The following is a 27693-nucleotide window of genomic DNA, read 5'->3' on the forward strand; positions in this document are numbered from 1 at the left end:
TATGCACCCTCTTTTCACTCTCGGAAGTTTTGCTGATGGGATCTATTAACAAAAGGATCCTGTGTTCTCTGGGATGGCTGCTGTCACCATTGCTTGTCCCAAGATAAACAGAAGTGAACAACAAACTTAGCTACTGCTGCTGCTAAGTTGCTTCAGTCGTGTCTGACTCTGTGCGACCCCATAGACGGCAGCCCAACAGGCTCCCCTGTCCCTGGGATTCTCCAGGCAAGAATACTGGAGTGGGTTGCCATTTCCTTCTCCAATGCATGAAAGTGAAAAATGAAAGTGAAGTCGCTCAGTCGTGTCCGACTCTTAGTGACCCCATGGATTGCAGTCTACCAGGCTCCTCCATCCATGGGATTTTCCAGGCAAGAGTACTGGAGTGGGCTGTCATTGCCTTCTCCAAAACTTAGCTAGGACACTATCAATTTTTTATTACTTAAAGGGAATCAAAATGAATCAATTGAATTCAAATATTTGAATGGGGAACATGAAAATATAGATTAACTATAAACAAATCTTTACTCACCTTCTCTCTAGATAGACAAGAAATACTTACAAAAAGATGATCAAAAAAATTTGCACTTTGACCTGAAGCAAGTATCTTGTATGGTAGTTGGAGAGCTAAATGTGACAAATTACTGAGTTGTCCAGCTACATCAAATTTTTAAAAAAGAACAAGTCTTTGGAAACACTTTAAATATTAAAATAATAAAATTATATTAAAATAGTAAAATACTTTTTAAAAAGAGAAAGAGACCTAAGAGGCCCATCCACCAAATGTGAAGTGTGGATTTTAGGTAGATCCTTTGGTGGTGGCTCAGAGAGTAAAGAATCCACCTGCAATGTGGGAGACCCAGGTTCGATCCCTGGGTTGGGAAGATCCCCTGGAGAAGGGAATGGCAACCCACTCCAGTATTCCTGCCTGGAGAATTCCACGGAGAGGAGCGTGGGGGGCTACAGTCCATGGGGTTGCAAAGAGTTGGACGCAACTGAGTGATTATCCCTTTCTTTCACTTCTGAATTGAACCAATCAATTATAAAAATATATTCTTGATAAAATGAGGAAAATGTGAGTAGAGATTGGGTATTAAAAGATACCAAGGTATGATAATGGAACTGTGCTTGGATTTAAAAAACAACTCTTACCCTTTAGAGATGAAGCCTAAAACGTCTGGGGAAAATGCTATAATAGCTAGAATTTGCTGTGAAATAATCCAGTGGTGGGAGTGGAGGGGGAGGGATAAAGATGAAATAAGAGTGGTCATGAGATGCTCACTGTAGCTGACTGGTAGGTACAAGGGTACCTGGATCTCTTTGTCCTTCTCACGCCTGTGCTAAATTTTCCGTGGGAGAAGGGAAAGATGGGAGAGGAATAGGGAGGGAGAAAGTAGGAAGGGAGAGCCTCTGAACAATGCCTTGTATCTCTCAGAGCAAGAGCCCAGCTCGGTGGATGGTTTCTGCTGCCCCCCTGCAGAAGGTAACATCACTGGCCGGAGAGAGCCTCAGAGGAGGACAGTCTTGCACACTGTGCCATTTCACTGTTCCGTTGGGGCTGCTGTGTCCGAATGCACGGTCTGAGCAGGCCCAGGTAGCCAGCCCTCGTGGGTTTCAAGACTTTGGCCCTTCTCAGTCCTGGGAAGCCATGCAAAGGAAGTGAGCCACTTTCCTTTTTTTAACCTCCTGAAATACCACAGCAGTTCTGAGTTTAGTTGGTCTCGGCCTGCAGTGCCTAGAAGCAGGATTCTGGTACCAGAGCCTAAAGTCAGGTACCCCAGAGGCTAAAGTCAGGCCAAGGGCACTGAATACTAGCCACCAGACCAGCAGGGCCAGTGGGCAGTGATGAGGCACAGGCCCACCGGCTTTGTAGAAATGAATTCCCACACAAAAAAATGGGAAGTAGTGAAACAGGTAAAGTGTTTATTAGGAGGGAAAAGGGTACATGTGAGTGGACACATGTGTGGGCTCAGGGGAAGAGTCATGCTCTTGTGGTAGTTTGAATCACTTAGATGGAGCATTTCTTCCAGGTTTCCTCTGGTCAGTCACCTTGCTTTGCTTGATTCTGAGTCCATAATTGGTTTATCTCAGGGTCCTCCCCTATGTGTGCACACATCTCTTAGCCAAGATGGATTCTAGTGAAGAGGTCTATGGGTAGGTTGACATTACCTACTATGGGATGGCACCCCTCCATTTTGGCTCCCAAGGAGCCTCATATGTAGTTGGGAAGGTCTCCTTGACCTCGAGAATGAGAAATATGTGGTCTCTCTATCTTTCATCCGGCACAGCTCCTCTCTCGCTCCTGCTATTATCTTCATTTTGGAGCATCTGTCCACAGTGGATAGATTCTAGCTGCTCAGCCTGGGGCCCATCTATCTCCTCCCTCAGATCTTCTTGAAAAAGAGCAAACATTTTCATTTCACTCCTTCTGGCACAGCCTGACAACCCGTGAGGAGGAGTTCAGATTTAACAAGAGCCTGGCAGCACCCCATGCCCACCCTAGGCCTCTGCCTCCTCCTGGGAAGCGGAAAGACTGGATAGGGATCATCTTTGCTGATTAGTTCCTGTTCACCCCCTGTTCTACTTGCCCAACCAATATAGACAGGGAGACATCTCACTATAGAAGTGCCATGATAAAAGTTAAGAGGGTGGGTCCCTGTGTTATAAGCAAAGGGAAACTTAAAGGGAAACTCCAGGTGCTGAACGGGGGCTGTTCATTCCCACTCCCAGAAAGAGCTCGCCATTCATCCACTGGTTTTTACCGCCCCCTTGTGGTCATTTGCTTACTGTAGCCAATCCCAGTTTTCCAGGTGGCGCTAGTGGTAAAGAACCCGCCTGCCAATGCAGGAGACAAAAGAGATGCTGGTTCAATCCCTTGGTCGGAAAGATCCCCTGGAGGAGGAAATGGCAACCCACTCCAGTATTCTTGCCTGGGAAATCCCACAGAGGAGCCTGGCGGGCTACAGTCTTGCGGTCGCAGAGTTGGACAAGATTGAAGGAACTTAGCACGAAATCCTGCAACCTTGAAACACAGGTTTCCCATCCACACTGGCAAGTCAATCCCCTGCAAACCTTGCATTCGGTTTATCTTCACTAAGGGACAGATATTTCGTTTAGTAGTGAGAAAACTTTCTTCCAAAGCAAATAGGAACATGAGTGTCTTCCAGACCATTTCTTTTCTTCTTCTTTTTCTTTGACCATGCCCTGTTGTTTCTGGGATCTTAGTTCCCTGACTAGGGATCGAACCTGGGCCCATGACAGTGAAAGCACCAAGTCTTAACTGGACTGCCAGGGAATTCGCTCTTTGCTTTTTAAAACCTTTACTGGTTGAAAATATTTAAAACAAAAATTGGGGGAGAAAGAAACTTCATGAGGATTTCCCTGGTGGGTCCAGTGGTTAAGAATTCACCCGCGAATGCACGGGATATGGGTTTGATCCCTGGTCTGGGAAGATCCCACATGCCACAGAGTAACTAAGCCTGTGTACCACAACTCTTGAGCCCACGTGCTGCAACTACTGAAGCCCATGCGCCTAGAGCCCATGCTCGGCAACAAGAGTTCAGTTCAGTAAGTTCAGTTAAGAGAAGCTGGTGCCCTGCAATGAAGCGTAGTCCCCACTCGCTGCAACTACAGAAAGCCCACGCATAGCAACAAAGACCAGCACAGCCTAATAAATAAATAAGAAACTTCATGAGATGGCTATAGGGAAAGGGGATCAGGAAAGTATTCCCTGCCTCTATGTGGGTAAAGGTAGCTCAGTAATTCCTGTAAAAAATGATGCCCCTCCAGATGAAACCATGTAACTCAGTGGGACTTGAACACATGATCTTTTTAACTGAGATCATATCTAGTCTTAGGACTTAATGAAGCTCAATTTCTTGATGTCTCATTGCAGAAAGAATTCAGTGAGAGACAAAATGACAGGTAAGAAGCGGATTTATTTAGAGAGAAACACATGCCACAGAATGTGGGCCATCTCAGAAGGTGAAAGGCCCCAGGGTAGGGAGTTGTCAAGTGTTTATAGGGATGGGTAATTTCATAGGCTTATGAGTGGGAGGTGTATTCCAGCTGCTTTGGGGAAGGAGTGGAGATTTGCAGAAATTGGTCCACCATCCACTTTTTTATCTTTCCTGGTAGGTCACTGTCATGGTGGGTGTGTCAATTAGCTTGCTGACATGTTACAATGAGCATATGAGGAGGCTCAAGATATAGTGGAAGTTAACTGCCATTTTGGACCTATTTGGTTCTAATCATTTATGTTGTGTCCTCAGGCTATGTCATTTTTTTAAAGTTTGTGCCCTGCCCCCTTCCCTCCTGTTTCATTTCCCCCTCAGAGACTTTACTTCCATATTCTTATGGGAAGCAGCCCTTGATAGTCTGTCTTCTATAACTGCTTCAAGACTTGAGTAGGGGTGTTGACTCTGCCTGTCAGGGAGTAGAAATCTCTGGATGCCTGATCTAGGGGCCCCAGAGGAGGACAGCTTCTTGTTTCAAGTCAGTATGGGCTGGAAATTCTTGTACAGCCATCATCTTGATGTGGAACTGTTGTAAATGCTTCCATAGCTTTTCTATGAATCTTTTTGATAATGAAGCACTTTTTGTGAAAGCATCCAAGTACCAAAATAACTATCTATAAATAACAAAAGACTTAAAAAGCAAGGTTAAACATCTGATTACAGTGTAATCTATAAAGAAACTTAGTTACAATAACTAGAATTACAAATGATTACCTTTAACTCAACATATCAAATAATTCTAGCTAAATATTTCTCTGAGAGGCCTCAGGGGCCAACTAAAGCATCCCCAAATTAGCTAGAAATCAAAAGAACTTTATTTATTTATTTATTTTTCAAAAGAACTTTAATTTAAATTTTATATATGAGAAGTTCTGAAACATTTAGTCAAGTAAGGTCATAGATCACTGACAATACTTATTTCTCAACCAAAGTTACCAGAGATCTCAAAAGCAAATACAAATCACTTAAAGGCAAACAAACACACACAATCTATTGTCAAAAGCAGCATTTCAGGAATATTTTGGAGGGAGAAACCAAATCCAGTCTTTTCCTAGCCCATTAGGAACAAAATCCATTCAACCAACTAGATTTAATGCAATCTTAGAAAATCCTGATCATGGATAACTCTTTTCAGTATTTTTTTCTTCCTCACACCTTATTTTACTGAAAACATATATGTTACTTTCATTAACATTTCATTACATTGAGTTACTTTTCATACTAACAAATCTGCAGTAGATATAATAAAGTCTTATTTGAACTCTAATAAACCTAGGTACATCTAGTAAATCTAGGTAAAGTCCATCTAGTCAAAGTTATGGTTTTTCTAGCAGTCATGTATGGATGTGAGAGCTGGAATATAAGAAAGCTGAGTGCCAAAGCATTGATGCTTTTGAACTGTGGTGTTGGAGAAGACTCTTGAGAGTCCCTAGCACTTCAAGGAGATCAAACCAGTCAATCCTAAAGGAAATCAGTCCTGAATATTCATTGGAAGGACTGATGCTGAAACTCCAATACTTTGGCCATCTGTTGTGAAGAATTGACTCATTGGAAAAGAACCTGATGCTGGGAAAGATTGAAGGCAGGAGGAGAAGGGGACAACAGAGGATAAGATGGTTGGATGGCATCACCAACTTGAGGAACATGAGTTTGAGCAAGCTCTGGGAGTTGGTGATGGACAGGGAAGTCTAGCGTGCTGCAGTCCATAGGGTCACAAAAAGTGACTGAACTGAACTGAAACCTAGGTACAACAGAAGTACTATACTTAACATTGATGAGTGTAAAGAAATGTCTGTATTAATCAAACCAACAAGCTTAAGTCATCTTAAATATAAAATATCAGTTTGAAACTGAAAGTGTTAGTCACTCGTTGTGTCCAACTCTTTGTGACCCGTTGGGGTTGGGGTATAGCCCGCCAGGCTCCTCTGTCTATGGAATTCTCCAGGCAAGAATACAGGAGTGGGTTGCCATTCCCTTCTCCAGGGGATCTTCCTGACCCAGGGATCAAACCTAGGTCTCCCACATTGCAGGCAGTTTCTTTACTGTCTGAGCCAGTAGGGAAGTCCTATCAGTTTAGCACTGATTATTTTTCAGATGACATGAACTTGAAATTCATTTTGGCAGATTATTTTCTATTTCTGAGTATTTATATAAGCACTTAATTTCCTTTAGTCAATTAGAGTTCTTTTTTTTTGCTTAAATATATTTTACTGAAGTATAGTTGACTTCCCCGGTGGCTCAGACGGTAAAGCATCTGCCTACAATGCGGGAGACCCGGGTTCAATCCCTGGGTCGAGAAGATCTCCTGGAAAAGGAAATGGCAACCCACTCCAGTATTCTTGCCTGGAAAATCCCAAGGATGGAGGAGCCTGGTAGGCTATAGTCAGCCCGTGGAGTCGCAAAGAGTCGGACACGACTGAGCGACTTCACTTTCACTTTTCACTTTCATAGTTGACTTAATGTTTCAGGTGCACAAAAAGGTGATTCAGTTATACATATACACATGTTATTATTCAGATTATTTGCCATTATAGGTTATTATGAGATACTGACTACAGTTCCCTGTGCTATACAGTAAGCCTTTGTTGCTTTGTTGCATATCTATTTTTAATTAGAAATCTAGCACTCTATTCATACTAAATCAAAGATTTTTTTAATTATAAATTTTTAATCAGAAATCTAGCAGTCTATTCATATTATTAAAAAATTATAGTTAGACAGAAGCTCATAATTTTTCTGAAATACATACATAGTATTTATATCTATGTATACAAAAAGTTTTCTACTATGCTTGGTAGAGGCTTGAGAAAGAACATAAAAAAAAGAGGTGGAGAAATTGGAAAACATAAACTAAATGAAATGGGAGCACTGAATATGAAGTAGAAAAAGTGAAACAAACTAGATAAAAGTAAAAGATAATCATACAGTCTAGTTGTTTTTAAACATGGCTGCTCATTAGAAACATATCTGGAACTTTGGAGGAAAAAAGCAATATCTGGGCATTTGTATTTTTCAAAAGATACCAAGATAATTCTGATATGCATCTGGATTTTAAGAAGTGATTACAGGTTTTTCTATTAAGTGGCAGTTTTGGTAATAAAGAATTCTATTATTTTTCCATTAACCAATCATAATGGTGTTAAGTGAGTAATAGTTACATAATCCCAATAGTGAAAGATGTTTATCAGTTTTCATAATCAATAGCCAGACAAAAAATAAAAGATAATTACAATTGCAAGTCATAATGGAAACATGATTAACTTAATGATATAAAATAATTACATGCAGTTGGGGAGGTCAAGCAAAGTGATGTGGTAAGTGGAAGTGCATATATGCACATGTTTTCATCCACCCAGCCAGTCTGTGTATTTTGGTTGGTGCATTTAATCCATTTGTATTTAAGGTAATTATTGATATGTATGATCCTATTACCATTTTCTAAATTGTTTCGGGATTATTTTCTGTAGGTCTTTTCCTTCTCTTGTGTTTCCTGCCTAGAGAAATTCCTTTAGCATTTGTTGTAAAGCTGGTTTGGTGGTGCTGAATTCTCTTAACTTTTGCTTGTCTGGAAAGCTTTTGATTTCTCATCAAATCTGAAGGAGAGGTAGAGTGTTCTTGGTTGTAGGTTCTTACCTTTCATCACTTTAACTATATCATGCCATTCCCTTCTGGTTCGTAGAGCTTCTGTTGAGAAATCAGCAGATAGCCTGATGGGAGATCACTTGTATGTTATTTGTTGTTTTTCCCTTGTTGTTTTTAATATTTTATCTCTGTCTTTAATTTTTGTCAGTTTGATTACTATGTGTCTCGGTGTGTTCCTCCTTGGGTTCATCCTGCCTGGGACTCTGTGCTTCCTGGACTTGGTTGACAATTTCCATTCCCATGTTATGGAAGTTTTCAGCTATTAGGTCTTCAAATATCTTCTCAGATTCTTTCTCTTTCTGGGACCCCTATAATGCTGTTAGTGCCTGTAATGTTGTCCTAGAGGTCTCTTAGACTGTCTTCACTTCTCTTCATTCTTTTTTCTATATTCTGTTCTGTGGCAGTGATTTCCACCATTCTGTCCTCCAGATCATTTATCTGTACTGCTGCCTCAGTTATTGTGCTATTGATTCCTTCTAGTGTATTATACGTGCTTCCCTTGTAGCTCAGTCAGTAAAGAATCTGCCTGCAATGCAGGAGACCTGGGTTTGATTCCTGGGTTGGGAAGATCCCCTGGAGAAGGAAATGGCAACCCACTCCAGTATTCTTGCCTGGAGAATCCCATGGACAGAGGAGCCTGGTAGTTTCCCAGTCCATGGGGTCACAAGAGTCAGAAACAACTTAGCGACTAAACCACCACCAGTGTATTATACATATCTGTTCGTTAGTTCAAGTCTTCCAGGCAGCCTTTTCTTGTGTCTTCTCCATTGTTTTCCTGAGATCCTGGATCATCTTCACTATCAGTTTTCTGAACTCTTTTTTTTCCCTGGAAGTTTGCCTATCTCCACTTCATTTAGTTGTTTTTCTGGGGTTTTATCTTGTCCCTTCATCTGGGATATAACTTTCCGCTTTCTCATCATGATTAAATTTTGGTAATACATTTTTGCTTTAGGACTGTGGGACTGTGCTTCTTCTTGCTTCTTCTGTCTGCCCTCTGATGGATGAGGCTAAGAGCCTTGTGTAAGCTTCCTGGTGGGAGGGACTGGCATGGGAAAAACTTGGTCTTGCTCTGGTGGGCAAGGCCTTGCTCAGTAAATCTTTAACCTAATTATCTGCTGATGGGTGGGGTTGCACTCCCTCCCTGGTAGTTGTTTGGCCCGAGGTGACCCAGCCCTGGGGTGTACAGGCTCTATGGTAGGATTAATGGTGAACTCCAAGAGGGCTTATGCCAAAGGGAACCTTTCGGACCTGATGCTGCCAGTGCCCCCATCCCTGTGGTGAGCCCCTGCTGACCCACACCGCCACAGGAGACCCTCTAACACGGGCAGGTAGTTTTGGTTCAATTGCCTATAGGGTCATTGCGCCTTTTCTCTGGATCTTGGTGCATACAAGATGTTGCTTGTGCCCTCCAAGACTAAGTCTCTGTTTCCCCCAGTCCTATGGATTCTGTAATCAAATCCTGCTGGCCTTCAAGGCCAGATTCCCTGGGTATTCCCAGCTCCTTTGTCAGATCCCCCATCTGGGAAGCCTGATGTGTGGTTCAGAACCTTCACGAAAGTGGAATTTCATTGGTATTATTCTTCTTCAGTTTGTGGGTCACCCACTAGGAGGGTATGGGATTTGATTTTATTCGATTTTAAGCCCCTCCTACCATCTCACATTGGCTTCTTCTTTGTCTTTGGACATGGGGTATCTTTTTTTGGTGGGCTCCAGTGTCCTCCTGTCAATGGTTATTCAATAGCTAGTTGCAATTTTGGTGTTCTTGCAGGAGGAGATGAGTCATGTCTTTCTCCTTCACCATCTTGAACCAGAACGATTGAGTTCTTTTACAAATTAATTTTTGCCAACACTATACAACTACAGCACATATACAGATACACAGGAACACACAAATACTGTGGCCTCATAGCTCCCATTTCAAAATTTCAGCTCTGAGTCAGGTACAGCAATGTAAAACTTATTAGTAAGTTTACAAAATAAACTAAAGGAGGAGCCTGGTGGGCTGCCACCTATGGGGTCACACAGAGTCGGACACAACTGACGCGACTTAGCAGCAGCAGCAGCTGGTTGTGGAAGCGTTTTCCCTGCAACAAGTTGTCAAGATGCTTGAAGAAGTGGTAATCAGTTGGTGAGAGATCAGGTGAATATGACAGATGAGGCAAAACTTCATAGCCCAATTTATTCAACTTTTGAAGCATTGGTTGTGTGATGTGCAGTTGGGCATTGTCGTGGAGAAGAATTGGGCCCTTTCTATTGATCATTGCTGGTTGCAGATGTTGCAGTTTTGGGTACATCTCATCAGTTTGCTGAGCATACGTCTCAGATGTAATGGTTATGCTGGGATTCAGAAAGCTGTAATGGATCAGACAGGCAGCAAGATCACCAAAATTGGTGCAAGTTTGGCTTTGGGAAGTGCTTTGGAGCTTCTTTTCGGTCCAACCACTGAGCTGATTGTGCAAATTTACTTCTTGTTTCAATGGCCCAAACCCATTGAGAAATGGTTCATTGTTGCATAGAATAAGAGATGACACTTCAAAATGATGATTTTTTTTGATTTGTGGTCAGCTCATGAGGCCTTCACTTACGGAGCTTTTTCACCTTTCCAATTTGCTTCAAATGCCAAAGACCGTAGAACGGTCGATGTTGAGTTCTTCCGTAACTTTTTATGTAGTTGTAAGAGGATCAGCTTCAATGTTAGTCTTAGTTGGTCATTGTCAACTTCCAATGGCCAGCTACTGCGCTCCTCATCTTCAAGGCTCTCGTCTCCTTTGCAGAACTTCTTGGGACACCACTGCACTGTATGTTTCGTTAGCAGTTCCTCGGCCAAATGCACTGTTGTTGTTGTGAGTTGTCTCCTCTGCTTTATGACCCATTTTTGAACTTGAATTAAAAAAATCACTCAAATTTGCTTCTTGTCTAACATCATTCCTATAGTCTAAAATAAACAAAATAAACAGCAAGTAATGTCGTTAGCAAAAAAACATAAAGCAAGAAATGTGAATTAAAATGATGCATAATATAACCACATTTACTTAAGTATGCATTCCAGGGGAGATTTAAAGATGGCAGACTAGTAGGTGTACGTGGAGTACATCTCTCTCCACAGATACATCAGGAATACACCTTCAGACACAGAAGTGCATGCAGAACACCAGCTGAGAGTGGACAGGAGTTCCTGACCAGTGAAAAAGAATATATAGAACCACACAAAACTCGGTAGGATGAAGGAACTAGGGGGGAAAACAGGAATATTAGTAGGACTGGACCTGCCCTTTGGCAGGTGGGGGAACTGAAGCAGCGGTTTGAACCCCACGTCAGGGCAATTGTCTGAGTCAGAGGAGAAACATTTAAGGCTGAGAGTGAAACAGCTGATCTGTGGCAGCCTAAATGGAATGAGAATCAGACAGTCCTTGCTGCAGAATACATACCCTGGACAGGGATGAGGGTCCTCTGGAAGGCACAGTGGCTGGGAGCTGGAGTTTAGCAATTGAGGAGCAATCCCAGGGTAAAGGCTGCTGTTGACTGCAGAGAGACAGATTGAAGGGATGTGAGGGAGGAGATTGTGGTGGGAAATGTCTGTGAAGGAAAGCTGGGCAGGGATGGAAGGAAGGCGATACTGCTGAGTCATGCATAGAGGGTGGAACCATCACCATAGCCTCTCTCGCCCCAAATACCAGGATCAGCAGCTGAACAATAGAGAGACTGGCCCATCAAACGTCTGATGCACTGAACCACAGAGTTGGACCCCACCCAGGGTGCCCCTTTAAGTGCCTGCTGCACTGATCTAGAGTAGGACCCCAGCCAGGGGGAGCCCCTCTAAGTGCCTGATGTGCCGAACAGCAGAGAAGAACCCCAGGCAAGGGAGCCCTCTAAGTGCCTGAACAGGTGGAAATACGGAGAAAGACTGGCCAAGGAGGCCTTCTGATGGCCAGCTAAAGAAGGCTTGAAAAAAGACTCTGAGAGGACCATAACTCCTGCAGTCTGTGTCTGCAGGCACAGAGGTAGTCCGTGTCCCTGAACGCTCAGTGCCCCCAGGGTCCCCAGAAGCCAAGCAGCTGCACCACCTCCATGCTCAACTCTCACTGGGGCAGAGCTGCCACAGGCAAAAAAAAAAATATCTTGTGTCTATGCATGCGGGGTCACTTCAGTCGCGTCCAACTCCTTCCAACCCTGTAGACTGTGGCCTGCCAGGCTTCTCTGTCAGAGGGATTCTCCAGGCAGGAACGCTGGAGGGTATTGGCCAGTACTGGCTGCCATACCTTTTAGAGTCCTGTATTTCCTGCTGCCCTACTCCCTTGAGTATCTGGTGTTGCCAGAACCCCTGCGACCCAAGCAACTGTAACACTTCCATACCTGGCCCTCACAGGGCCAAACCCAAGTCCTCCAGGGCAGCCTCAGGAACAAACCCCAGTGGACAACCCACATGCAGAGGTGGACATAAAACCACAATTGAAACCCAGGGGCAGTGTGGCTAAGGAAGAAGACCCAAAACCTTCCCAACAACTGTACAAGCTGCAGATTAAATCCACAGGATCAACTACTAGGCAGACTCTGTGTCTGTGAATATATAAAAGGACACTGAGAGCTCCCACAAAAGAAAATGCACTAGTTCTGATAGCTATGGATGTTGAAAGCAAGAACACACAGGAGTAGGACCAGAACAGAATCTGAGCTGCCCCCACTGCAGGTCCAGAGACCAGCACAGTGCTGGAGGGCATCCTAGGGAGGTGGGGTGGACTGTGACTCCCAGCGAGGGAAGGGACTCTGACAGCAGTGACTCAAGACAAGCATTTATTATTCCTATATTCTGACTTGTTCTGTAGATTCTTTTGGATTTCCCCCCCTCCTCCCCTCTCTGTTGTAGTTGTCAATTTTATTGGCACTATGAAATCTAATTAAGCTTTTGAGCTTATTTTTTGAGCTCATATTTTTTATTGTTGTTATAAACCTCTGTCTCTCTGTTGGACTCTGAAGTTCTGTGGAGTTTTCCTTTTTTTTTCTTTTTAATTTTTTAAACCCATTATTATTTTTTCTACATTTATCCCTTTGTTTGCTTTTCCTACTGTTCTTTTCCCCTTGCAGTTAATCTTTAAAGTATATAAATTTTCTTTGTCTACCTCTATTTAACCTAGCATATCTATTCTTTCTTTCCTTTCCTCTCAACATAGTTGTGAGTTTCATTTTCATTGCTTTATTGGCACCTTGCTTTAGTTTTGCTTTCCAGTTTGTGCTTTAGTTAGTTTTGTTCTTAACTGGTAGATATTAGTTTTGGTTTCCTTTGTTCACCAAGTCAGTCTGTTGTACTTTATTTTTGTTGGACTGTTTTGACTTTGCTTATGGGTGTATATGCATATGTGTATATTACATTATTTTAATTATTACTTGCCTGATTTTGTAAACTCCATTTGTCTGGGGTTCATCTTTGGGTTCTCACTTTTGGGTATTTGTTTTAAGCTCACTTAATGCCATAACAAACCACTTGTGGAATCTTCGCTCCTGACAAGAGATCAAGCCCTGAGCCTTTGGAGTGGGAGCACTGACTCCAAATCCCTAGACTTCCAGAGAACTAACCCTTCAGTTCATGTCAGTCGCTCAGTTGTGTCCAACTCTTGGCGACCCCATGAATCGCAGCACGCCAGGCCTCCCTGTCCATCACAAACTCCCGGAGTTTACTCAAACTTATGCCCATCAAGTCGGTGACGCCATCCAGACATCTCATCCTCTGTAGTCCCCTTCTCCTCCTGCCTCCAATCCCTCCCAGCATCAGGGTCTTTTCCAATGAGTCAACTCTTCGCATGAGGTGGCCAAAGTACTGGAGTTTCAGCTTCAGCTTCAGCATCAGTCCTTCCAATGAACACCCAGGACTTATCTCCTTCAGGATGGACTGGTTGGATCTCCTTGAAGTCCAAGGGACTCTCAAGAGTCTTCTCCAACACCATAGTTCAAAAGCATCAATTCCTTGGTGCTCAGCTTTCTTCACAGTCCAACTCTCACATCCATACATGACCACTGGAAAAACCATAGCCTTGACCAGACGGACCTTTGTTGGCAAAGTTATGTCTCTGCTTTTTAATATGTTATCCAGGTTGTTCATAAATTTCCTTCCAAGGAGTAAGCATCTTTTAATTTCATGGCTGCAATCACCATCTGCAGTGATTTTGGAGCCCCCAAAAATAAAGTCTGACACTGTTTCCACTGTCTCCCCATCTATTTCCCATGAGGTGATGGGACCAGATGCTATAATCTTAGTTTTCTGAATGTTAAGCTTTAAGCCAACTTTTTCACTCTCCTCTTTCACTTTCATCAAGAGGCTTTTTAGTTCCTCTTCACTTTCTGCCATAAGGGTTGTGTTATCTGCATATCTGAGATTATTGATATTTCTCCCGGCAATCTTGATTCCAGCTTGTGCTTCTTCCAGCTCAGCATTTCTCATGATGTACTTTGCATATAAGTTAAATAAGCAGGGTGACAATATACAGCCTTGATGTACTCTTTTTCCTATTTGGAACCAGTTTGTTGTTCCATGTCCAGTTCTAACTGTTGCTTCCTGACCTGCATACAGGTTTCTTAAGAGGCAGGTCAGGTGGTCTGGCATTCCCATCTCTTTCAGAATTTTCCACAGTTTATTGTGATCCACACAGTCGAAGGCTTTGGCATAGTCAATAAAGCAGAAATAGATGTTTTTCTGGAACTCTCTTGCTTTTTTGATGATCCAGCAGATATTGGCAATTTGATCTCTGATTCCTCTGCCTTTTCTAAAACCAGCTTGAACATCTGGAAGTTCTCAGTTCACGTATTGCTGAAGCCTGGCTTGGAGAATTTTGAGCATTACTTTACTAGCATGTGACATGAGTGCAATTGTGTGGTAGTTTGAGCATTGTTTGGATAAACTAACCCTAGGGAGTATCAAATAGTGAGAACTCACACAAAGGAAATCACTTGAATACAAGACCTGGCATCACCCAACCACCAGTAGCACCCTGTGCAGGACGCCTTATCTAAACAACAAACAAAACAAAAATACAAACCCAATCATCAGCAGACAGGATTGCTACTTCACTCAGCCTTGCCCATCAGAGGAGAAACAAACAAAAAACTCAGCACAAATCTCACCCTATATGAAGCTTACACAAACCACTGGACCAGACTTAGGAGGGCAGAAACCAAAAGGAAGAATTCAACCTTGAAGCTTGGGAAAAGGAGACCTCAAATACAATAAGTAAAAAAAAAATAATGAAAAGGTGGAGAAATACCACACAAATGAAGGAACAAATTAGAAACACAGAAGTCCAAATAAATAAAGAGGAAATAGGCAAACTACCTGAAAAAGAATTCAGAATAATGATAGTAAAGATCATTAAAAACCTTGAAAACAAAACGGAGAAAATGCAAGAACCAATTAACAAAGACCTAGAAGAATTAAAGAATAAACATACACAGACAAACAACACAATTACTGAAATTAAAAATACTCTGAAAGGAATCAAAAGCAGAATACCTGAAGCAGAAGAACGAATCAGTGAACTGGAAGATAAAATGGTGAAAATAACTTCTGAAGAGCAGAATAAAGCAAAAAGAATGAAAAGAACTGAGGATCGTTTCAGAGACCTCTGGGACAATATCAAACACACCAACACTTGAATTATAGGGGCCCGAGAAGAGGAAGAGAAAAAGAAGGTGTGAGAAATTTTTTGAAGAGATTATAGTTGAAAATTTCCCCAACATGGAAAAGAAAATAGTCAATCAAGTCCAAGAGGCACAAAGAGTCCCATACAGGATAAACACAAGGAGAAACAAGCCAAGACACATACTAATCAAACTAATAAAGACTGAACACAAAGAAAGAACATTAAAAGCATCAAGGGAAAAGCAACAAGTAACATACAAGAGAAACCCCATGTGTTTAACAGTTAACTTCTCAGCAGAAGCTCTGCAGGCCAGAAGGGAATGGCAGGATATATTTAAAGTACTGAAAAGGAAAAATCTACAACCAAGATTACTGTACCTAACAAGGATCTCATTCACAATTGATGGAGAAATAAAAAACTTTTCAGACAAGCAGAAGTTAAGAGAATTCTGTACCACCAAACCAGCTTTACAACAAATGTTAAAGGGACTTATATAATCAAGAAATACAAGAGAAGGAAAAAGACCTACAAAATCAACCCCAAACAATTAAGAAAATGGCAATAGGAACATATATATCAATAATTACTTTAAATGTAAATAGATTAAATGCTCCAACCAAAAGACACAGACTGGCTGAATGGATACAAAAACAAGACCTATATATACACTGTCTACAAGAAACCCACATCAGACCTAAAGACACATATAGACTGAAAGTGAGAGGATGGAAAAGTATATTCAGTGTGATCCCTATCAAATTACCAATGACATTTTTCACAGAACTAGAACAAAAAGCTTCACAGTTCATATGAAAACACAAAAGATCCCGAATAGCCAAAGCAGTCTTGAGAAAGAAGAATGGAGCTGGAGGAATCCACCTTCCTGACTTCAGATTATACTACAAAGCTACGGTCATCAAGACAGTATGGTACTGGCACAAAAACAGAAATATAGACCAATGCTACAAGATAGAAAACCCAGAAATAAACCCATGCACCTATGGGTACCTTATTTTTGACAAAGGAGGCAAGAATATACAATGGGGCAAAGACAATAAGTGGTGCTGGGAAAACTGGACAGTTACATGGAAAAGAATGAAATTAGAGCACTTCCTAACACCATGCACAAAGATAAACTCAAAATGGATTAAAGACCTAAATGTAAGACCAGAAACTATAAAATTATAAATCTCTTAGAAGAAAACATAGGCAGAATACCCAATGACATAAATCAAAGCAAGATCCTCTATGACCCACTTCCTAGAGTAATGGAAATAAAAGCAAAAGTAAACAAGTGGGGCCTGATTAAACTTAAAAGCTTTTGCACAGCAAAGGAAACTATAAGCAAGGTGAAAAGACAACCCTCAGAATGGGAGAAAACAATAGCAAATGAAACAACTGACAAAGGATTAATTTCCAAAATATTCAAGTAGCTCATACAACTCAATACCAGAAAAACAAACAACCCAATCAAAAAGTGGGAAAAAGACCTAAACAGACATTTCTCCAAAGAAGACATACAGATGGCTAACAAACACATGAAAAGATGCTCAACATCGCTCATTACTAGAGAAATGCAAATCAAAACTACAATGAGATATCACCTCACACTGGTCAGAATGGCCATCATCAAAAAGTCTACAAACAATAAATGCTGGAGAGAGTGTGGAGAAAAGAGAACACTCTTGCACTGTTGGTGGGAATGTAAATTGATACAGCCACTATGGAAGATGGTATGGAGATTCCTTAAAAAACTAGGAATAAAACCACCATATGACCCAGGAATCCCACTCTTAGGTATTTCCCACCCTGAGGAAACCAAAATTGAAAAAGACACATGTATCCCATTGTTCATTGCAGCACTATTTACAATAGCTAGGACATGAAAGCAACCTAAATGCCCATCGACAGCTGGATGGAGAAAGAAGTTGTGGTACATACACACAATGGAATATTACTCAGACTTTAAAAGGAACGCCTTTGAGTCAGTTCTAATGAAGTGGATGAACCTAGAACCTATTATACAGAGTGAAGTAAGTCAGAAAGAGAAAGATAAGATCGTATTCTCATGCATATATACGGAATCTAGAAGAATGGTACTGAAGTATTTATTTACAGGGCAGCAATGGAGAAACAGACATAGAGAATAGACTTAAAGACATGGGGAGAGGGGATGAGAGGGTGAGATGTATGGAAAGAGTAACATGGAAGCTTACATTACCATGTGTAAAATTGATGACTGACAGGAACTTGCTGTATGGCTCAGGAAACTCAAAGAGGGGCTCTGTGTAAACCTGGAGAGGTGGGATGGGGAGGGAGAGGAGAGGGGGGTCCAGGAGGGAGGGGGCATATGTATACCTATGGCTGATTCACATTGAGGTTTGATAGAAAAAACAAAAATCTGTAAAGCAATTATCCGTCAGTAAAAAAATAAATAAACTTTTAAAAATAACATATCCCAATAACAGATGGCAAATTTCAATGATGCAAAAACACAATTACTTTTGCACCAATCTAAGTAATACACACAAGAGGGTGTTGGGGCGACAAGAGGTCGGCAAATATTGTCCTGCAGGGGGTGCTTTCCACTCAGGGACCTGCAACTGCCTTGGGGGTGGAGGTGGGGAAGGCGCTGTTTTCACAACCTGAGGCAACCCTAGATGCTATGTCATTTGGTGTGCATCTACTTATTAAAATGTGTGCTTTGCTGTAAACAGTCCCAGAGAGCTCAAACAAATAACACTCCTTTAAAATCACAAGATAATATCTACCCAGATATCTGTATCCTACACAGACAGAGAACCCTTTCAGAAATACCACCCCCAATCCCCGCTGTCAACAAGACTCCCAGGTAAAGGTCAGGGCTTCTGGTCACTTCTTTTTAGTCTTAGAAAATGTCCCATTATTGGATTCAAAGTTACATAAGCGAGTGTGGTTGGTTATGTTATATGTAATTGGCTGTAATTTCTATCTGCTTTCTGTTTAAGGTGTGCTTCCTTAAAAAAATGTTTTTTTCTGTTTAACTTTGCTTTTTGAATACGTAAAATATTTTCATGATTCAGAAATCAAAACTATATTAAATTGTTAGGCGAACACTGATCAAAACTGCCTGCCCTGGCCAGGCCTGATAAGTAACCACTTGCATGAGTTATCTTAGGAGGTTGGACGCGGAACTAACAAACTACCACCAACTGGAAGAACTCAGGGAAGGTCAAAAGGAGGGAGGAAAAAACGAGAGAGGAGATGCCAGTCCATGTGTCCTACCAACCTCCCAGAATTCTTGCTGAAATCCATCTTGGTTGAGTAATACACGCATCACCAGGAAGGACCCTGAGTAAGAACAATTGGTCAGAGACAACCTGGAAATTAACCCTATTACCATAAAACCTGAGATGGCAAGAAGTTCTCCTTGGTTCCTTTACCCTCCTCCTCTCCATCCAGATGTCTTGTCTCGGTAAAGTCTCTTGCTTTGTCAGCACGTGTGTCTCCTCAGACAATTCATTTCCAAGTGTTGGACAAGAGTCCACTCAAGGCCCCTTCCTGCAACAAATGCAACTCAAGTGGGACCTCCCCTTTGTTATGACTGACATCCTGACCAGGATGCTTGGGGACCAGTTCACCTGCAGACGGACTAGGCTCAGCAGCCACAACTGGGATCCTTTGTCTCTGTTCTCCTCCTCGCACAGACAGCTGGCCAGACTGATGTGACTGGGTAAGGAACAAGAGACTTTGTTGATCTCTTTCCCCTTCTTCCCTCTCCCTTTCCTCTTTTCAACCCCTCCTATCCTACCCACTTTCCTTCTAGTCTAGTTCTGGACACAGGAGTCTGGTTGAAGGGCCTCAGCCTGATCTGAGGGTTGGAGCCTGATCTCTTCCACAGGGCAGAAAACTCAAATTCCCATCTAGTGTTTGGCACCTGGTTTCTAGTTTCTGGTTGGGCCAAGTTCCTGTCCTTTCTGGAAGCCCAGGGAAAAGTTCCATAACGCCTGAGCATCTTCAGGCAGCAGGAGATGTCTGCAAGGCCACACTTTGGCCCCTTGTCCTTCCCCTCTTAGTTCAGCCTGGCCTCTTTTCCTTCCTTTGAAATCTTTGAAGACCCGAGATATTTCACTTTACTCTGTCAGTGTTCGGATCTGAAGTCCTATGTCTCTGTGCAAGTAGAAGATTTTCTGAGAGACTGCAGTCTTGTCTTTAAGAGAGTGTCTGATTAGGACAGCTTTGCCTATTTGTTTTATACTTTGTGTTCTGTGCTGTGACTTGTGGTGGCCATTCTGCCTTGGGATATGGGGAATTCTGATTCTGTTCTGCATGTGCCACCAGGAAGGACCCTAAGGCAAAAGATCTGGCCAGAGACAACCCAGAAACTAACCCCATCATAAAACCCAAGACTGTGAGTCGTGTGGCAGAGCAGTGCTCCTGGGTTCACTCACCCTGCTGCTGTCTCCCAGGCGCTCCTTCACAATAAAGTCTCTTGCTTTGTCCACATGCGTGTCTTCTCAGACAATTCATTTACAAGTGTTAGACAAGAGCCCACTCTCAGGCCCTGGAAGGGGTCCCCCTTCCTGTAACATACAGGTGAACTCACAGAAGTATATGCTCCTTTGATTCTGCACCCTGATTCTAACACGTGGGTTTCCCCGCCCCCCCACATCACCATGCAATTGACAAAAGAAATGCTCACATACTGAGGTATGAGGAAGTCATGCTGGATTATACATGAGTTAACTTGAATTTTATGCTAACTGGAACAACCTGTTTGTGGCCTATCAAACACACATTGTACATCTGCTTTAACTATTAAAGAAAAGGGCGCATTGACCAGAAATAAAGAATTGTTCATGTTAAAAATAAAGATTAAATGCCTCCCACTCTGGGATGTCAATTCTCGTACTCCTTCAATGATAAGACTCCCTTTCCAGATGCTAAGGTCATACTGACTTCTTGTGTACGTGCTGGTCTGGCTTTTTAAAAAAAACCTTGAAGAAATGTACACCTGACTTAGTTAGTATTCTGACAAGATGTAAAGTTGCCCTGAAGAAGGTGTCAGCTCACGGACTTTCTTCTGATTGGCTGGTGATGAGGTAACAAGGTGACGGTTCCAGAATCTTAATCATCAATCTCCTGGTTCCAACCAGTCTGGGGTCAGCAGATGGTCGCCATCCGTCCACCTGGGTGTGTGTGGGGGGTGCTGGTGGTGGTCTTAGTTTCTGCAGAATGGCTCAAAGATACCTGTCAGTTTGTTATGTATATCTCTTGAAGAGGAGCTAGGACTATGCTTTGGGGCTGAACAATTGTTTTAGCTATGTTTACTTTTCTTGTTTGACAGTTTTTCCTTTGTTTCCGCATTCCCTCACTTCCTTAATTAGTAACTGAGTCTGCTCTTTGGAACTCAGGGAAACCTAGGAGATTAAAGCCTTTCCCTACAAATAAGAAACAGGGGAACAAAGAATGATTTTTGTACCCTGGAGGGCCCTGTAGGGTCCTGCTTGGTTTTGATCCTACCTTTTCATTGATCCTACTCAATCCTGAAGGTAATGATACCGTGCAGGTCCCAGTGGGGCTTCTGGGCACAAGGCGTTTCCGTATCCCCCATTTCTTTGATTATAGGAAAGAGTCTTCGTTCAGCCTTCATGACCTTCCCTGAGTTCCAATGAGCAGATTTAAGCAGTTTTTAATTATGGAAGGGAGGGAATGGGAGACCAGGGACAAACAGTCAAGAACAGCCTTTGAGCAAGGTCCTGATTCCCCGTCAATAGATACATGATATCTTTGAACTATTTTGCAGATACTGAAACCCCCTCCAGGTGGGAGAAGTTAATGATTAATGATGGTACGCTGCCCACAAGTATGTGGACCCCAGACAGTTGGACCTGAAAGTTGATGATGCTGACTCCTACTTATCTCACCATCCAGCCCATCAGAAGAATGTTCACGAGCTGATCACCCCCTACTTTTACTATAAAACTTGTCACTATCTCCCCCAAGTTGGGACACTTGGTCTTAAGGGCATTAGCCCGCTATGTCCTCCTTTGCCAGGCAAAGCAGTAAATCTATCCTTTTCTACTTCACCCAAAACTCTGTCTCTGAAATTTGATTTGGCACCAGTGCACAGAGAAGTTGAGCTTTCACCATCAGAATCAGGGGTGGGACAAGAATGGGAATCAAGTTTTGGAGAGAAAAGTTAATCATAAACTCAGCAGGAGAATTTGGTTTTGGAGGTGCTTGGTTTTACTGCTGGCTATATCAGAGATTCCCAAGATCTTCTCCTTGGGTTTGATTGTGGCTCACAGAACTCAGAGAAAACATTTACTCGGTTTGAAAAGGATTTAACTCAGGAACAGCCAGATGGAAGAGATGCACAGAGCAAAGTATGGGGAAGGAGCTTGGGGCTTTCCCATCCTCTCTGAGAAGGACACGCTCCCCAATCTCCAGGTGTTCATCAACTCAGGAGCTCTCCAAACCCCACCCTTTAGGGTTTTTATGGAGGCTTCACTATCAAGGCATGATGGAGGAAATCACTGACCAGTGCAACTGATTGAACCTCCAGTCCCTCTCCTCCTTCCAGAGGTCGGGGGTGAGACTGAAAGTTCCAAGCCTCTAATCACCTGGTTGATTCTCCAGGCAAACAGTCCTCATCCTTTTGTTGTTTTCAGTCGCTCGGTCACGTAAGACTCTTTGCAACCCCATGGACTGCAGCACACCAGGCTTCCCTGTCCTTCACTATCTCCCAGAGCCTGCTCAAAGTCATGTCCATTGAGTCAGTGATGCTGTCCAACCATTTTGTCCTCTGTCATCCCCTTCTCCTCCTGCCCTCAATTTTTCCCAGCATCAGGGTCTTTTCCAATGAGTCAGCTCTTTGCATCAGGTGGCCAAAGTACTGGAGTTTCAGCTTCAGCATCAGTCCTTCCAGTGAATAGGGTTGATTTCATTTAGGAATCACTGGTTTGATCTCCTTGCGGTCCAAGGGACTCTCAAGAGTCTTCTCCAACACCACAGTCTTTATTCTTAAGTGGGTCCCAAAGTCACCTCATTAACATAATAAAAGACACCTTAGGTTGCTCTTATCACTGAGGAAATTTCAAGGGTTTTCCAAGGAGCTCTGTGCCGAAACAAGAAGACTAAATATATATTTATTATTTTTAAATCACTACATTACTGCCCCCTTTCCCATTTAGGAAGTACATTTACAGCAGCTGTCTCCAGGAGCCCCCACACCAGGTATTCCAACCCCTCCCCTGTCCCTCTTGGACAGAGCCTGGCTGTCCAGATTCCCATCAGTGCATCGGGTGGCCTCAGCAGGCAGGGTCCCTGGAGGTCATCCAACATGCCTCTCTTACGAATCCAACTGGTCTGACCCAAAGATTTTCATGCTGCACCACAGAAAACATACTATCCTGCCTCTCCTGCCACTCAGCTGCATCTTAAGTTCCCCACTTCTCCCAGCAGCAGCAGCCACAGCAGCATTCAGGCTTCCAGACTAGCCACACGGGAGCCAGTTTAGCTCTTCCCTCTCCCTCACCCTGGCATCCAGCCTATGGGCACAGAATCCAGCCCTGAAGGGCTGAAGAAACCATGAAGTGCATGCAATTCAGCTGCCCACGCAACACTTGGATTCCCTCTGAATGGCTGGGGCAAAACTGTTGCCCAAGCTCAGCCTGACCTACCTCCACACCAGGGAGCTGGTCACTTCCTGACATTGCCTGTTACATCTTGAAACAGTTATGATGTTGAAAAGCGGACTTAGGTTGAGCTGAAAATTGCCTTCCCATTGCTTCCCACACATGCGTTTTCACTGTTCCTAATTTTTTTTCTGGGTTTTCCTCCCTCCTCTGCCTGTATCTTAGTCCTATGAGCATTAAGGCTATGATCACGACTCCAGAGGGTAAATATCCTCCATCACTCCAGCAAGTCTTCCTATAACATATTTCAAGTCACTAACTGGTCTGGCCTTTCCTCCAGACATGCTCCAATTTATCCAAATCAGGTGTTGCAGACAGTGCTTACGGGCGCCAAAAGCCAGTGACATCAGTGGGTAAGATGGGTGGAGCACAATAGGGAGTGGCAGTGACTGCAGCAAAGAGAGTAGTTGCCCTGGTTACTGGAAACCATCATTTCTGTTTCAGCCAGTTGTCACCACTTGGAAGTGGGGCCCCAGTTTTGCCAGATCTCTCACTTTCCAATAGAAACAGGAAATTTGGATTTTATTTGAAATGTCCTGATTTTTTAAAGTTGGTAAATAAAACAAAACACTGTATGTGTCAATACTGTGCAGGCAAAACAAAAACCCATGGGCGCCAGTATGCAATTTCTGTCTGTAGTTGCTAAGTCATGTCTTAACACTTTTGCGACCCCATGGAGTGTAGCCCGTAAGGCTCCTCTGTCCATGGGATTCCCCAGGCAAGAATCCTGGAGTGGGTTGCCATTTCCTTCTCCAGGGGATCTTCCTGACCTGGGGATTGAAACTGTGTCTCCTGCATTGGCAGGCAGGTTCTTTACCACTGCACCACCAGGGAAGGCCAACATTTGGTCTACAGGCATCTAAAAATGTGCCACCTAAAACTGAATGTGACACGCAGAGGTGGCCACTGACCTATCCCGTCCCTCCTTCCTTGGAAAAGCGTTTTCCCTCTCTCTCAATGTCTACTATTTCAACATCTCTCATCAGGACCGGGTCTGTAGTATCCTGACCAGCAGCCATCTCTCCCTCTCCTGCGTCCTCCTCACCACTGTGGAGGGCATGCCCATCACCCCGCTCCCTGTCCTAGGACCTACTGTGGCCAGACCTCAATCAGCCAGGTCTGCTTCCTTCTGGAGAGCATGTTAACATGCTCCCTCAGCCTCCCCCTCCTCTTCTGATAGAAGTCCCCCCTCTTTGGCCCAATCCTCCACAGGTTTATTCAAGCCAGGCCTCCCTCCAAGAATGCCTTCCTCCTCCCCCACCCACAGGCTTCTCTCTTTCTAAGGTCTTTCCTGGCAGTGTGAGCTCTTCTCTGCCTCTTATACTTTGCCACATCTCTAATATGGGGAGAATGACAGACCCAATTCAAAGAACGTTTGAGGAATAAATGAGTGACACATGTCACCTGCTTGGAGCAGTACCGGGCACACAGGAAGCATTCAATGAACATGAACTGTGACTATTAATACCCACTTAGCATTAAATCCATAGGGGCTTTCCTGGTGGCTCAGACGGTAAAGAATTTGCCTGCAATGCAGGAGACTCGGGTTCACCCCCTGAGCCAGGAAGATCCCCTGGAGAAGGAAATGGCTACCCACTCCAGTATTCTTGCCTGGAGAATCAATGGACAGAAGAGCCTGGCGGGCTACAGTCCATAGGGTCGAAAAGAGTCAGACATCACTGAGCAAGTTAAGCCTAGCACTGAATCCACAGGCTGTTTTGTGCCTTTTCACATTTGGTGCTCACATCTTTCTACCTAAATGATGAAAGAAGCCTGGACGTGCACACTGGCCGACCTGGGACTAAATTCCATCTCTCCCACATTTTACCCTGGTGAAGTCACACAATCTCTCTTGGTCTCTGTCTCTGCATCTGTGAAATGGAGCTAATGGCTCCTACCTCTCAGGATTGTGATAAGGATCAAATGAGGCAATGTCTGCAAATGCTCTAAGTAAACTGGGAAGAAACGCTGTAAGAATGACCAGTTTCTGGAGGATGAAATTCCAGAGCAGCCACAATACTGCTGGAGTGAAGGGCAGGTGGTCCCATCTTTGGGTAGACCTAAGAAAGTTCAACAAATGGTTCTTTAGCAGCCACTCTGGGCCAGACACCATGCAGAGTTACTGCAAATATGAGGACCCAACCATCAGAGTAAAGGTTTAAGTCACCTTAGAGGTGGCCTCACCGGCCCTCCACCCTCACCTGGGACCCTGTATTCCTACACCTCCTGACTTCTCTTCCAGGCTCCACCCACTCCTGTCAGTCCTCTCACTGCTGCCGGAATAACCTTTGTGCAACACATTCATTCATTCACTCATTCATGCATTATAATATTTATTCAGTAATTACCAGCCTTCTGAAAAGTGAAACAAACCAGAATCCCTGCCCCTCATGGGTTTCACATTCTAATAACTCTAGTAACTCATTATCTAATTTATTTGCTTTAAAAACTCATTGGTCTTCAATAACTTATGCTAGAGTCAAATCTTGAGCTTGGTTTTTGAGCTCACAGCTGGCTCCACTCCCTTCCAGCACCTCCCCACTTTCACAGGAAGGTGTTCCGAAGGGCTCCAGATAGGCCACCCCCTTAGACTTAGTTTCCTGAGTTTCCTGGTTGTTTCTTCAAGCTGGGAAATTCCCCCTTTCAAGTTAGAGGCAGCTGAATGTTTCATCTATAGGAGAATCTGTTCTCAGCCCTGCCCATGAGCTTTGCCACACTCACCTGGGAGCTCTCGAAGGTCATTTTTCTTTTGTTTCCCTGACATCTACAGAGTGGATGCTCAACCATGGGGATCTGTTTGTGTGTGTGTGTGTGTGTTGAGAAAGAAGCTTGTAATGAACATAAATGGTTTCATAGATGGCCAGAGAAGAAAAGCAGAGAGCACCCTTCAATGCTGAGATGACAGGGAGTCTCAGGGAGGCTGTCCCTGTGGCCTGGGCCTGGATGAATGAGCAGGATGTGACCACAGGAAGGAGGACCACCTGTTAGGCAGAGAGATGCAGGCACAGTGTGGCCAGAATCATAGGACATGCTAAGGAGCCATCCAGTGTTCCATGGGGAGAATAAGGCAAGAAAAGGAATGGACAGGGAAAGAAGGTGGGAGAGAGGACATGTCCCCTGAGTTGGAAAAGTCTTGAATGTCAAGCTGGGTTATCTGACCTTAGCAGGCCAGGGGTCAAAAGCTCAGATGGAACAAGGGCAGATTAAGGAGATGAATGTGGCCCAGAAGACTCAGGGGAAGTGCAGACTAGGGCCTTTCTAAAAGGGAGAGGCACTCTTGGCTCCCTGTGATGGACCCAAAGGTTGAAATCTGGGCTCAGGCTGCTGTAGCCACCTTTTAAAAAAAGAGAAGCCAGAAATCCAGTCTTTATGGTGAAATGTTCTGATGGAAAACACCACCACCACCGCCACCAAACCTGTTTATGGGTCTTGAGTTTGCGGTCTCTGGGGCAGAATTTTAGGTGGCAAGATCAGAGATGTATGTTGGCCTCGTAAGCTGGAGACTGGTGTACAACAAGGCCCAGGGAGGGCCAGGAGTAGAAGCGGCTGCAGAGGATTGGAGGGGGCTACAGTAGTTCAGGTGGGCTTGAGTGAGGAGTGAGGAAGGAAAGGAGAGGAGAGCTGGGGCAGGGGTAAGGTTGCCAGACAAAACACTGAAACCCCCAGTTAAATTTCAATGTTTCGGAGTAACAAATTATTTTTTTCATATTAAAAAGTGAAATAACTGATAACTCACTGTTTACCTAAATTTTCAATTTGCCTAGGAGTGCTGTGTTTTTATTTGCTAAACCTGATCATCCTGCAGATTACCAGCTATGGAGCCGAGAGCACTAGATAAAGAACTAACCAAGCTGGGGAGTGTCCCAGGTGGCTCAGGGCAGGGCAGCTAGGGGCCTGGTGAGAACAGCTCGGCCTTATGAACCCAGGCTCGGGCCACCAGACTGGATCAAGGAGCTGGTAGAATCCCAGAGGCGCGCGCTCCTGCTTCCAGTCTCTGCAGGCTGACCCTTAGGCAGGGCTCAGGAACAGTCAGGAGATCCGAAGCCCCGGGAGTTGAGGAGGAACAGGCAGACCCCGTTCTCCCAGGGGTCTCTCCCTGCCGCACAACAAAGCACTCCCCACCCCGCGTCTTCCCATCAGCTGAGCGGGGATGCCTATCACTGAGCCTCTCCACCATCACTGATCACCGCACCTCCCGGACCCGCTGCTCTGGCGGGCAGGGCAGCGCATGCGCACCTGGGCGCAGCCGGACCCTGGCAGGACCTGCTCTTCGCTGAACCCAGCGGACAGGCGGGGTCCGCGCCAGCTTTCCCCCAGCTGTCTCTCTGCGGGTCTTGCCCGCTCCTCATCCTCCTGGACCTGCCTTCACACCTGTCAGTCCCACCAGCCTTGACTTTGAACCTAGTTCTCTCTCCAGAGGATCTGAACCTCAGAGCTTCAGTAACATGCAGAGAGTGAGAGGGGGGGCATTTTTCACCTTCCCTGTTTAAACCCCAAGGGTATTCTGATCTGCTGTACCCTGCATCCTCTCCCCGCCCCCCCATTCTCCATCTCTGCCTCCCCTGTCTTTTTCTGCCCCCACTCTGTCCTTTCTCCTGTCTTCTTTCCCTCTCTCCCGTCCCGATTCCTCAACTATTCTGTTCTCTTGCTCTCCATTTGTCTTGATCACAGAACTGCTCAAAAATGTCTCCTGGATTCCCTAAGAAACAGAGACAAACTATCACTCGTCCA

The 27693-nt window shown here is 44.0% G+C and overlaps 1 long non-coding RNA gene across 1 annotated transcript in view; it reads right to left on the reverse strand.

Moving 5' to 3' along the window:
- Positions 1-8263: 8263 nt before the first annotated feature.
- Positions 8264-27693, reverse strand: part of LOC136155999 (uncharacterized) — a 38430-nt gene continuing 19000 nt past the window's right edge. The window contains exons 2-3 of the long non-coding RNA XR_010660893.1: positions 11084-11177; positions 8264-10590 (exon numbers count right to left, since the gene is read on the reverse strand). This is a non-coding gene — a long non-coding RNA (uncharacterized lncRNA). The remainder of the gene's footprint in view (positions 10591-11083; positions 11178-27693) is intronic.

The sequence above is a fragment of the Muntiacus reevesi genome, chromosome 1, assembly GCF_963930625.1.
Source record: "Muntiacus reevesi chromosome 1, mMunRee1.1, whole genome shotgun sequence".
Taxonomy (NCBI): Eukaryota; Metazoa; Chordata; class Mammalia; order Artiodactyla; family Cervidae; genus Muntiacus; species Muntiacus reevesi.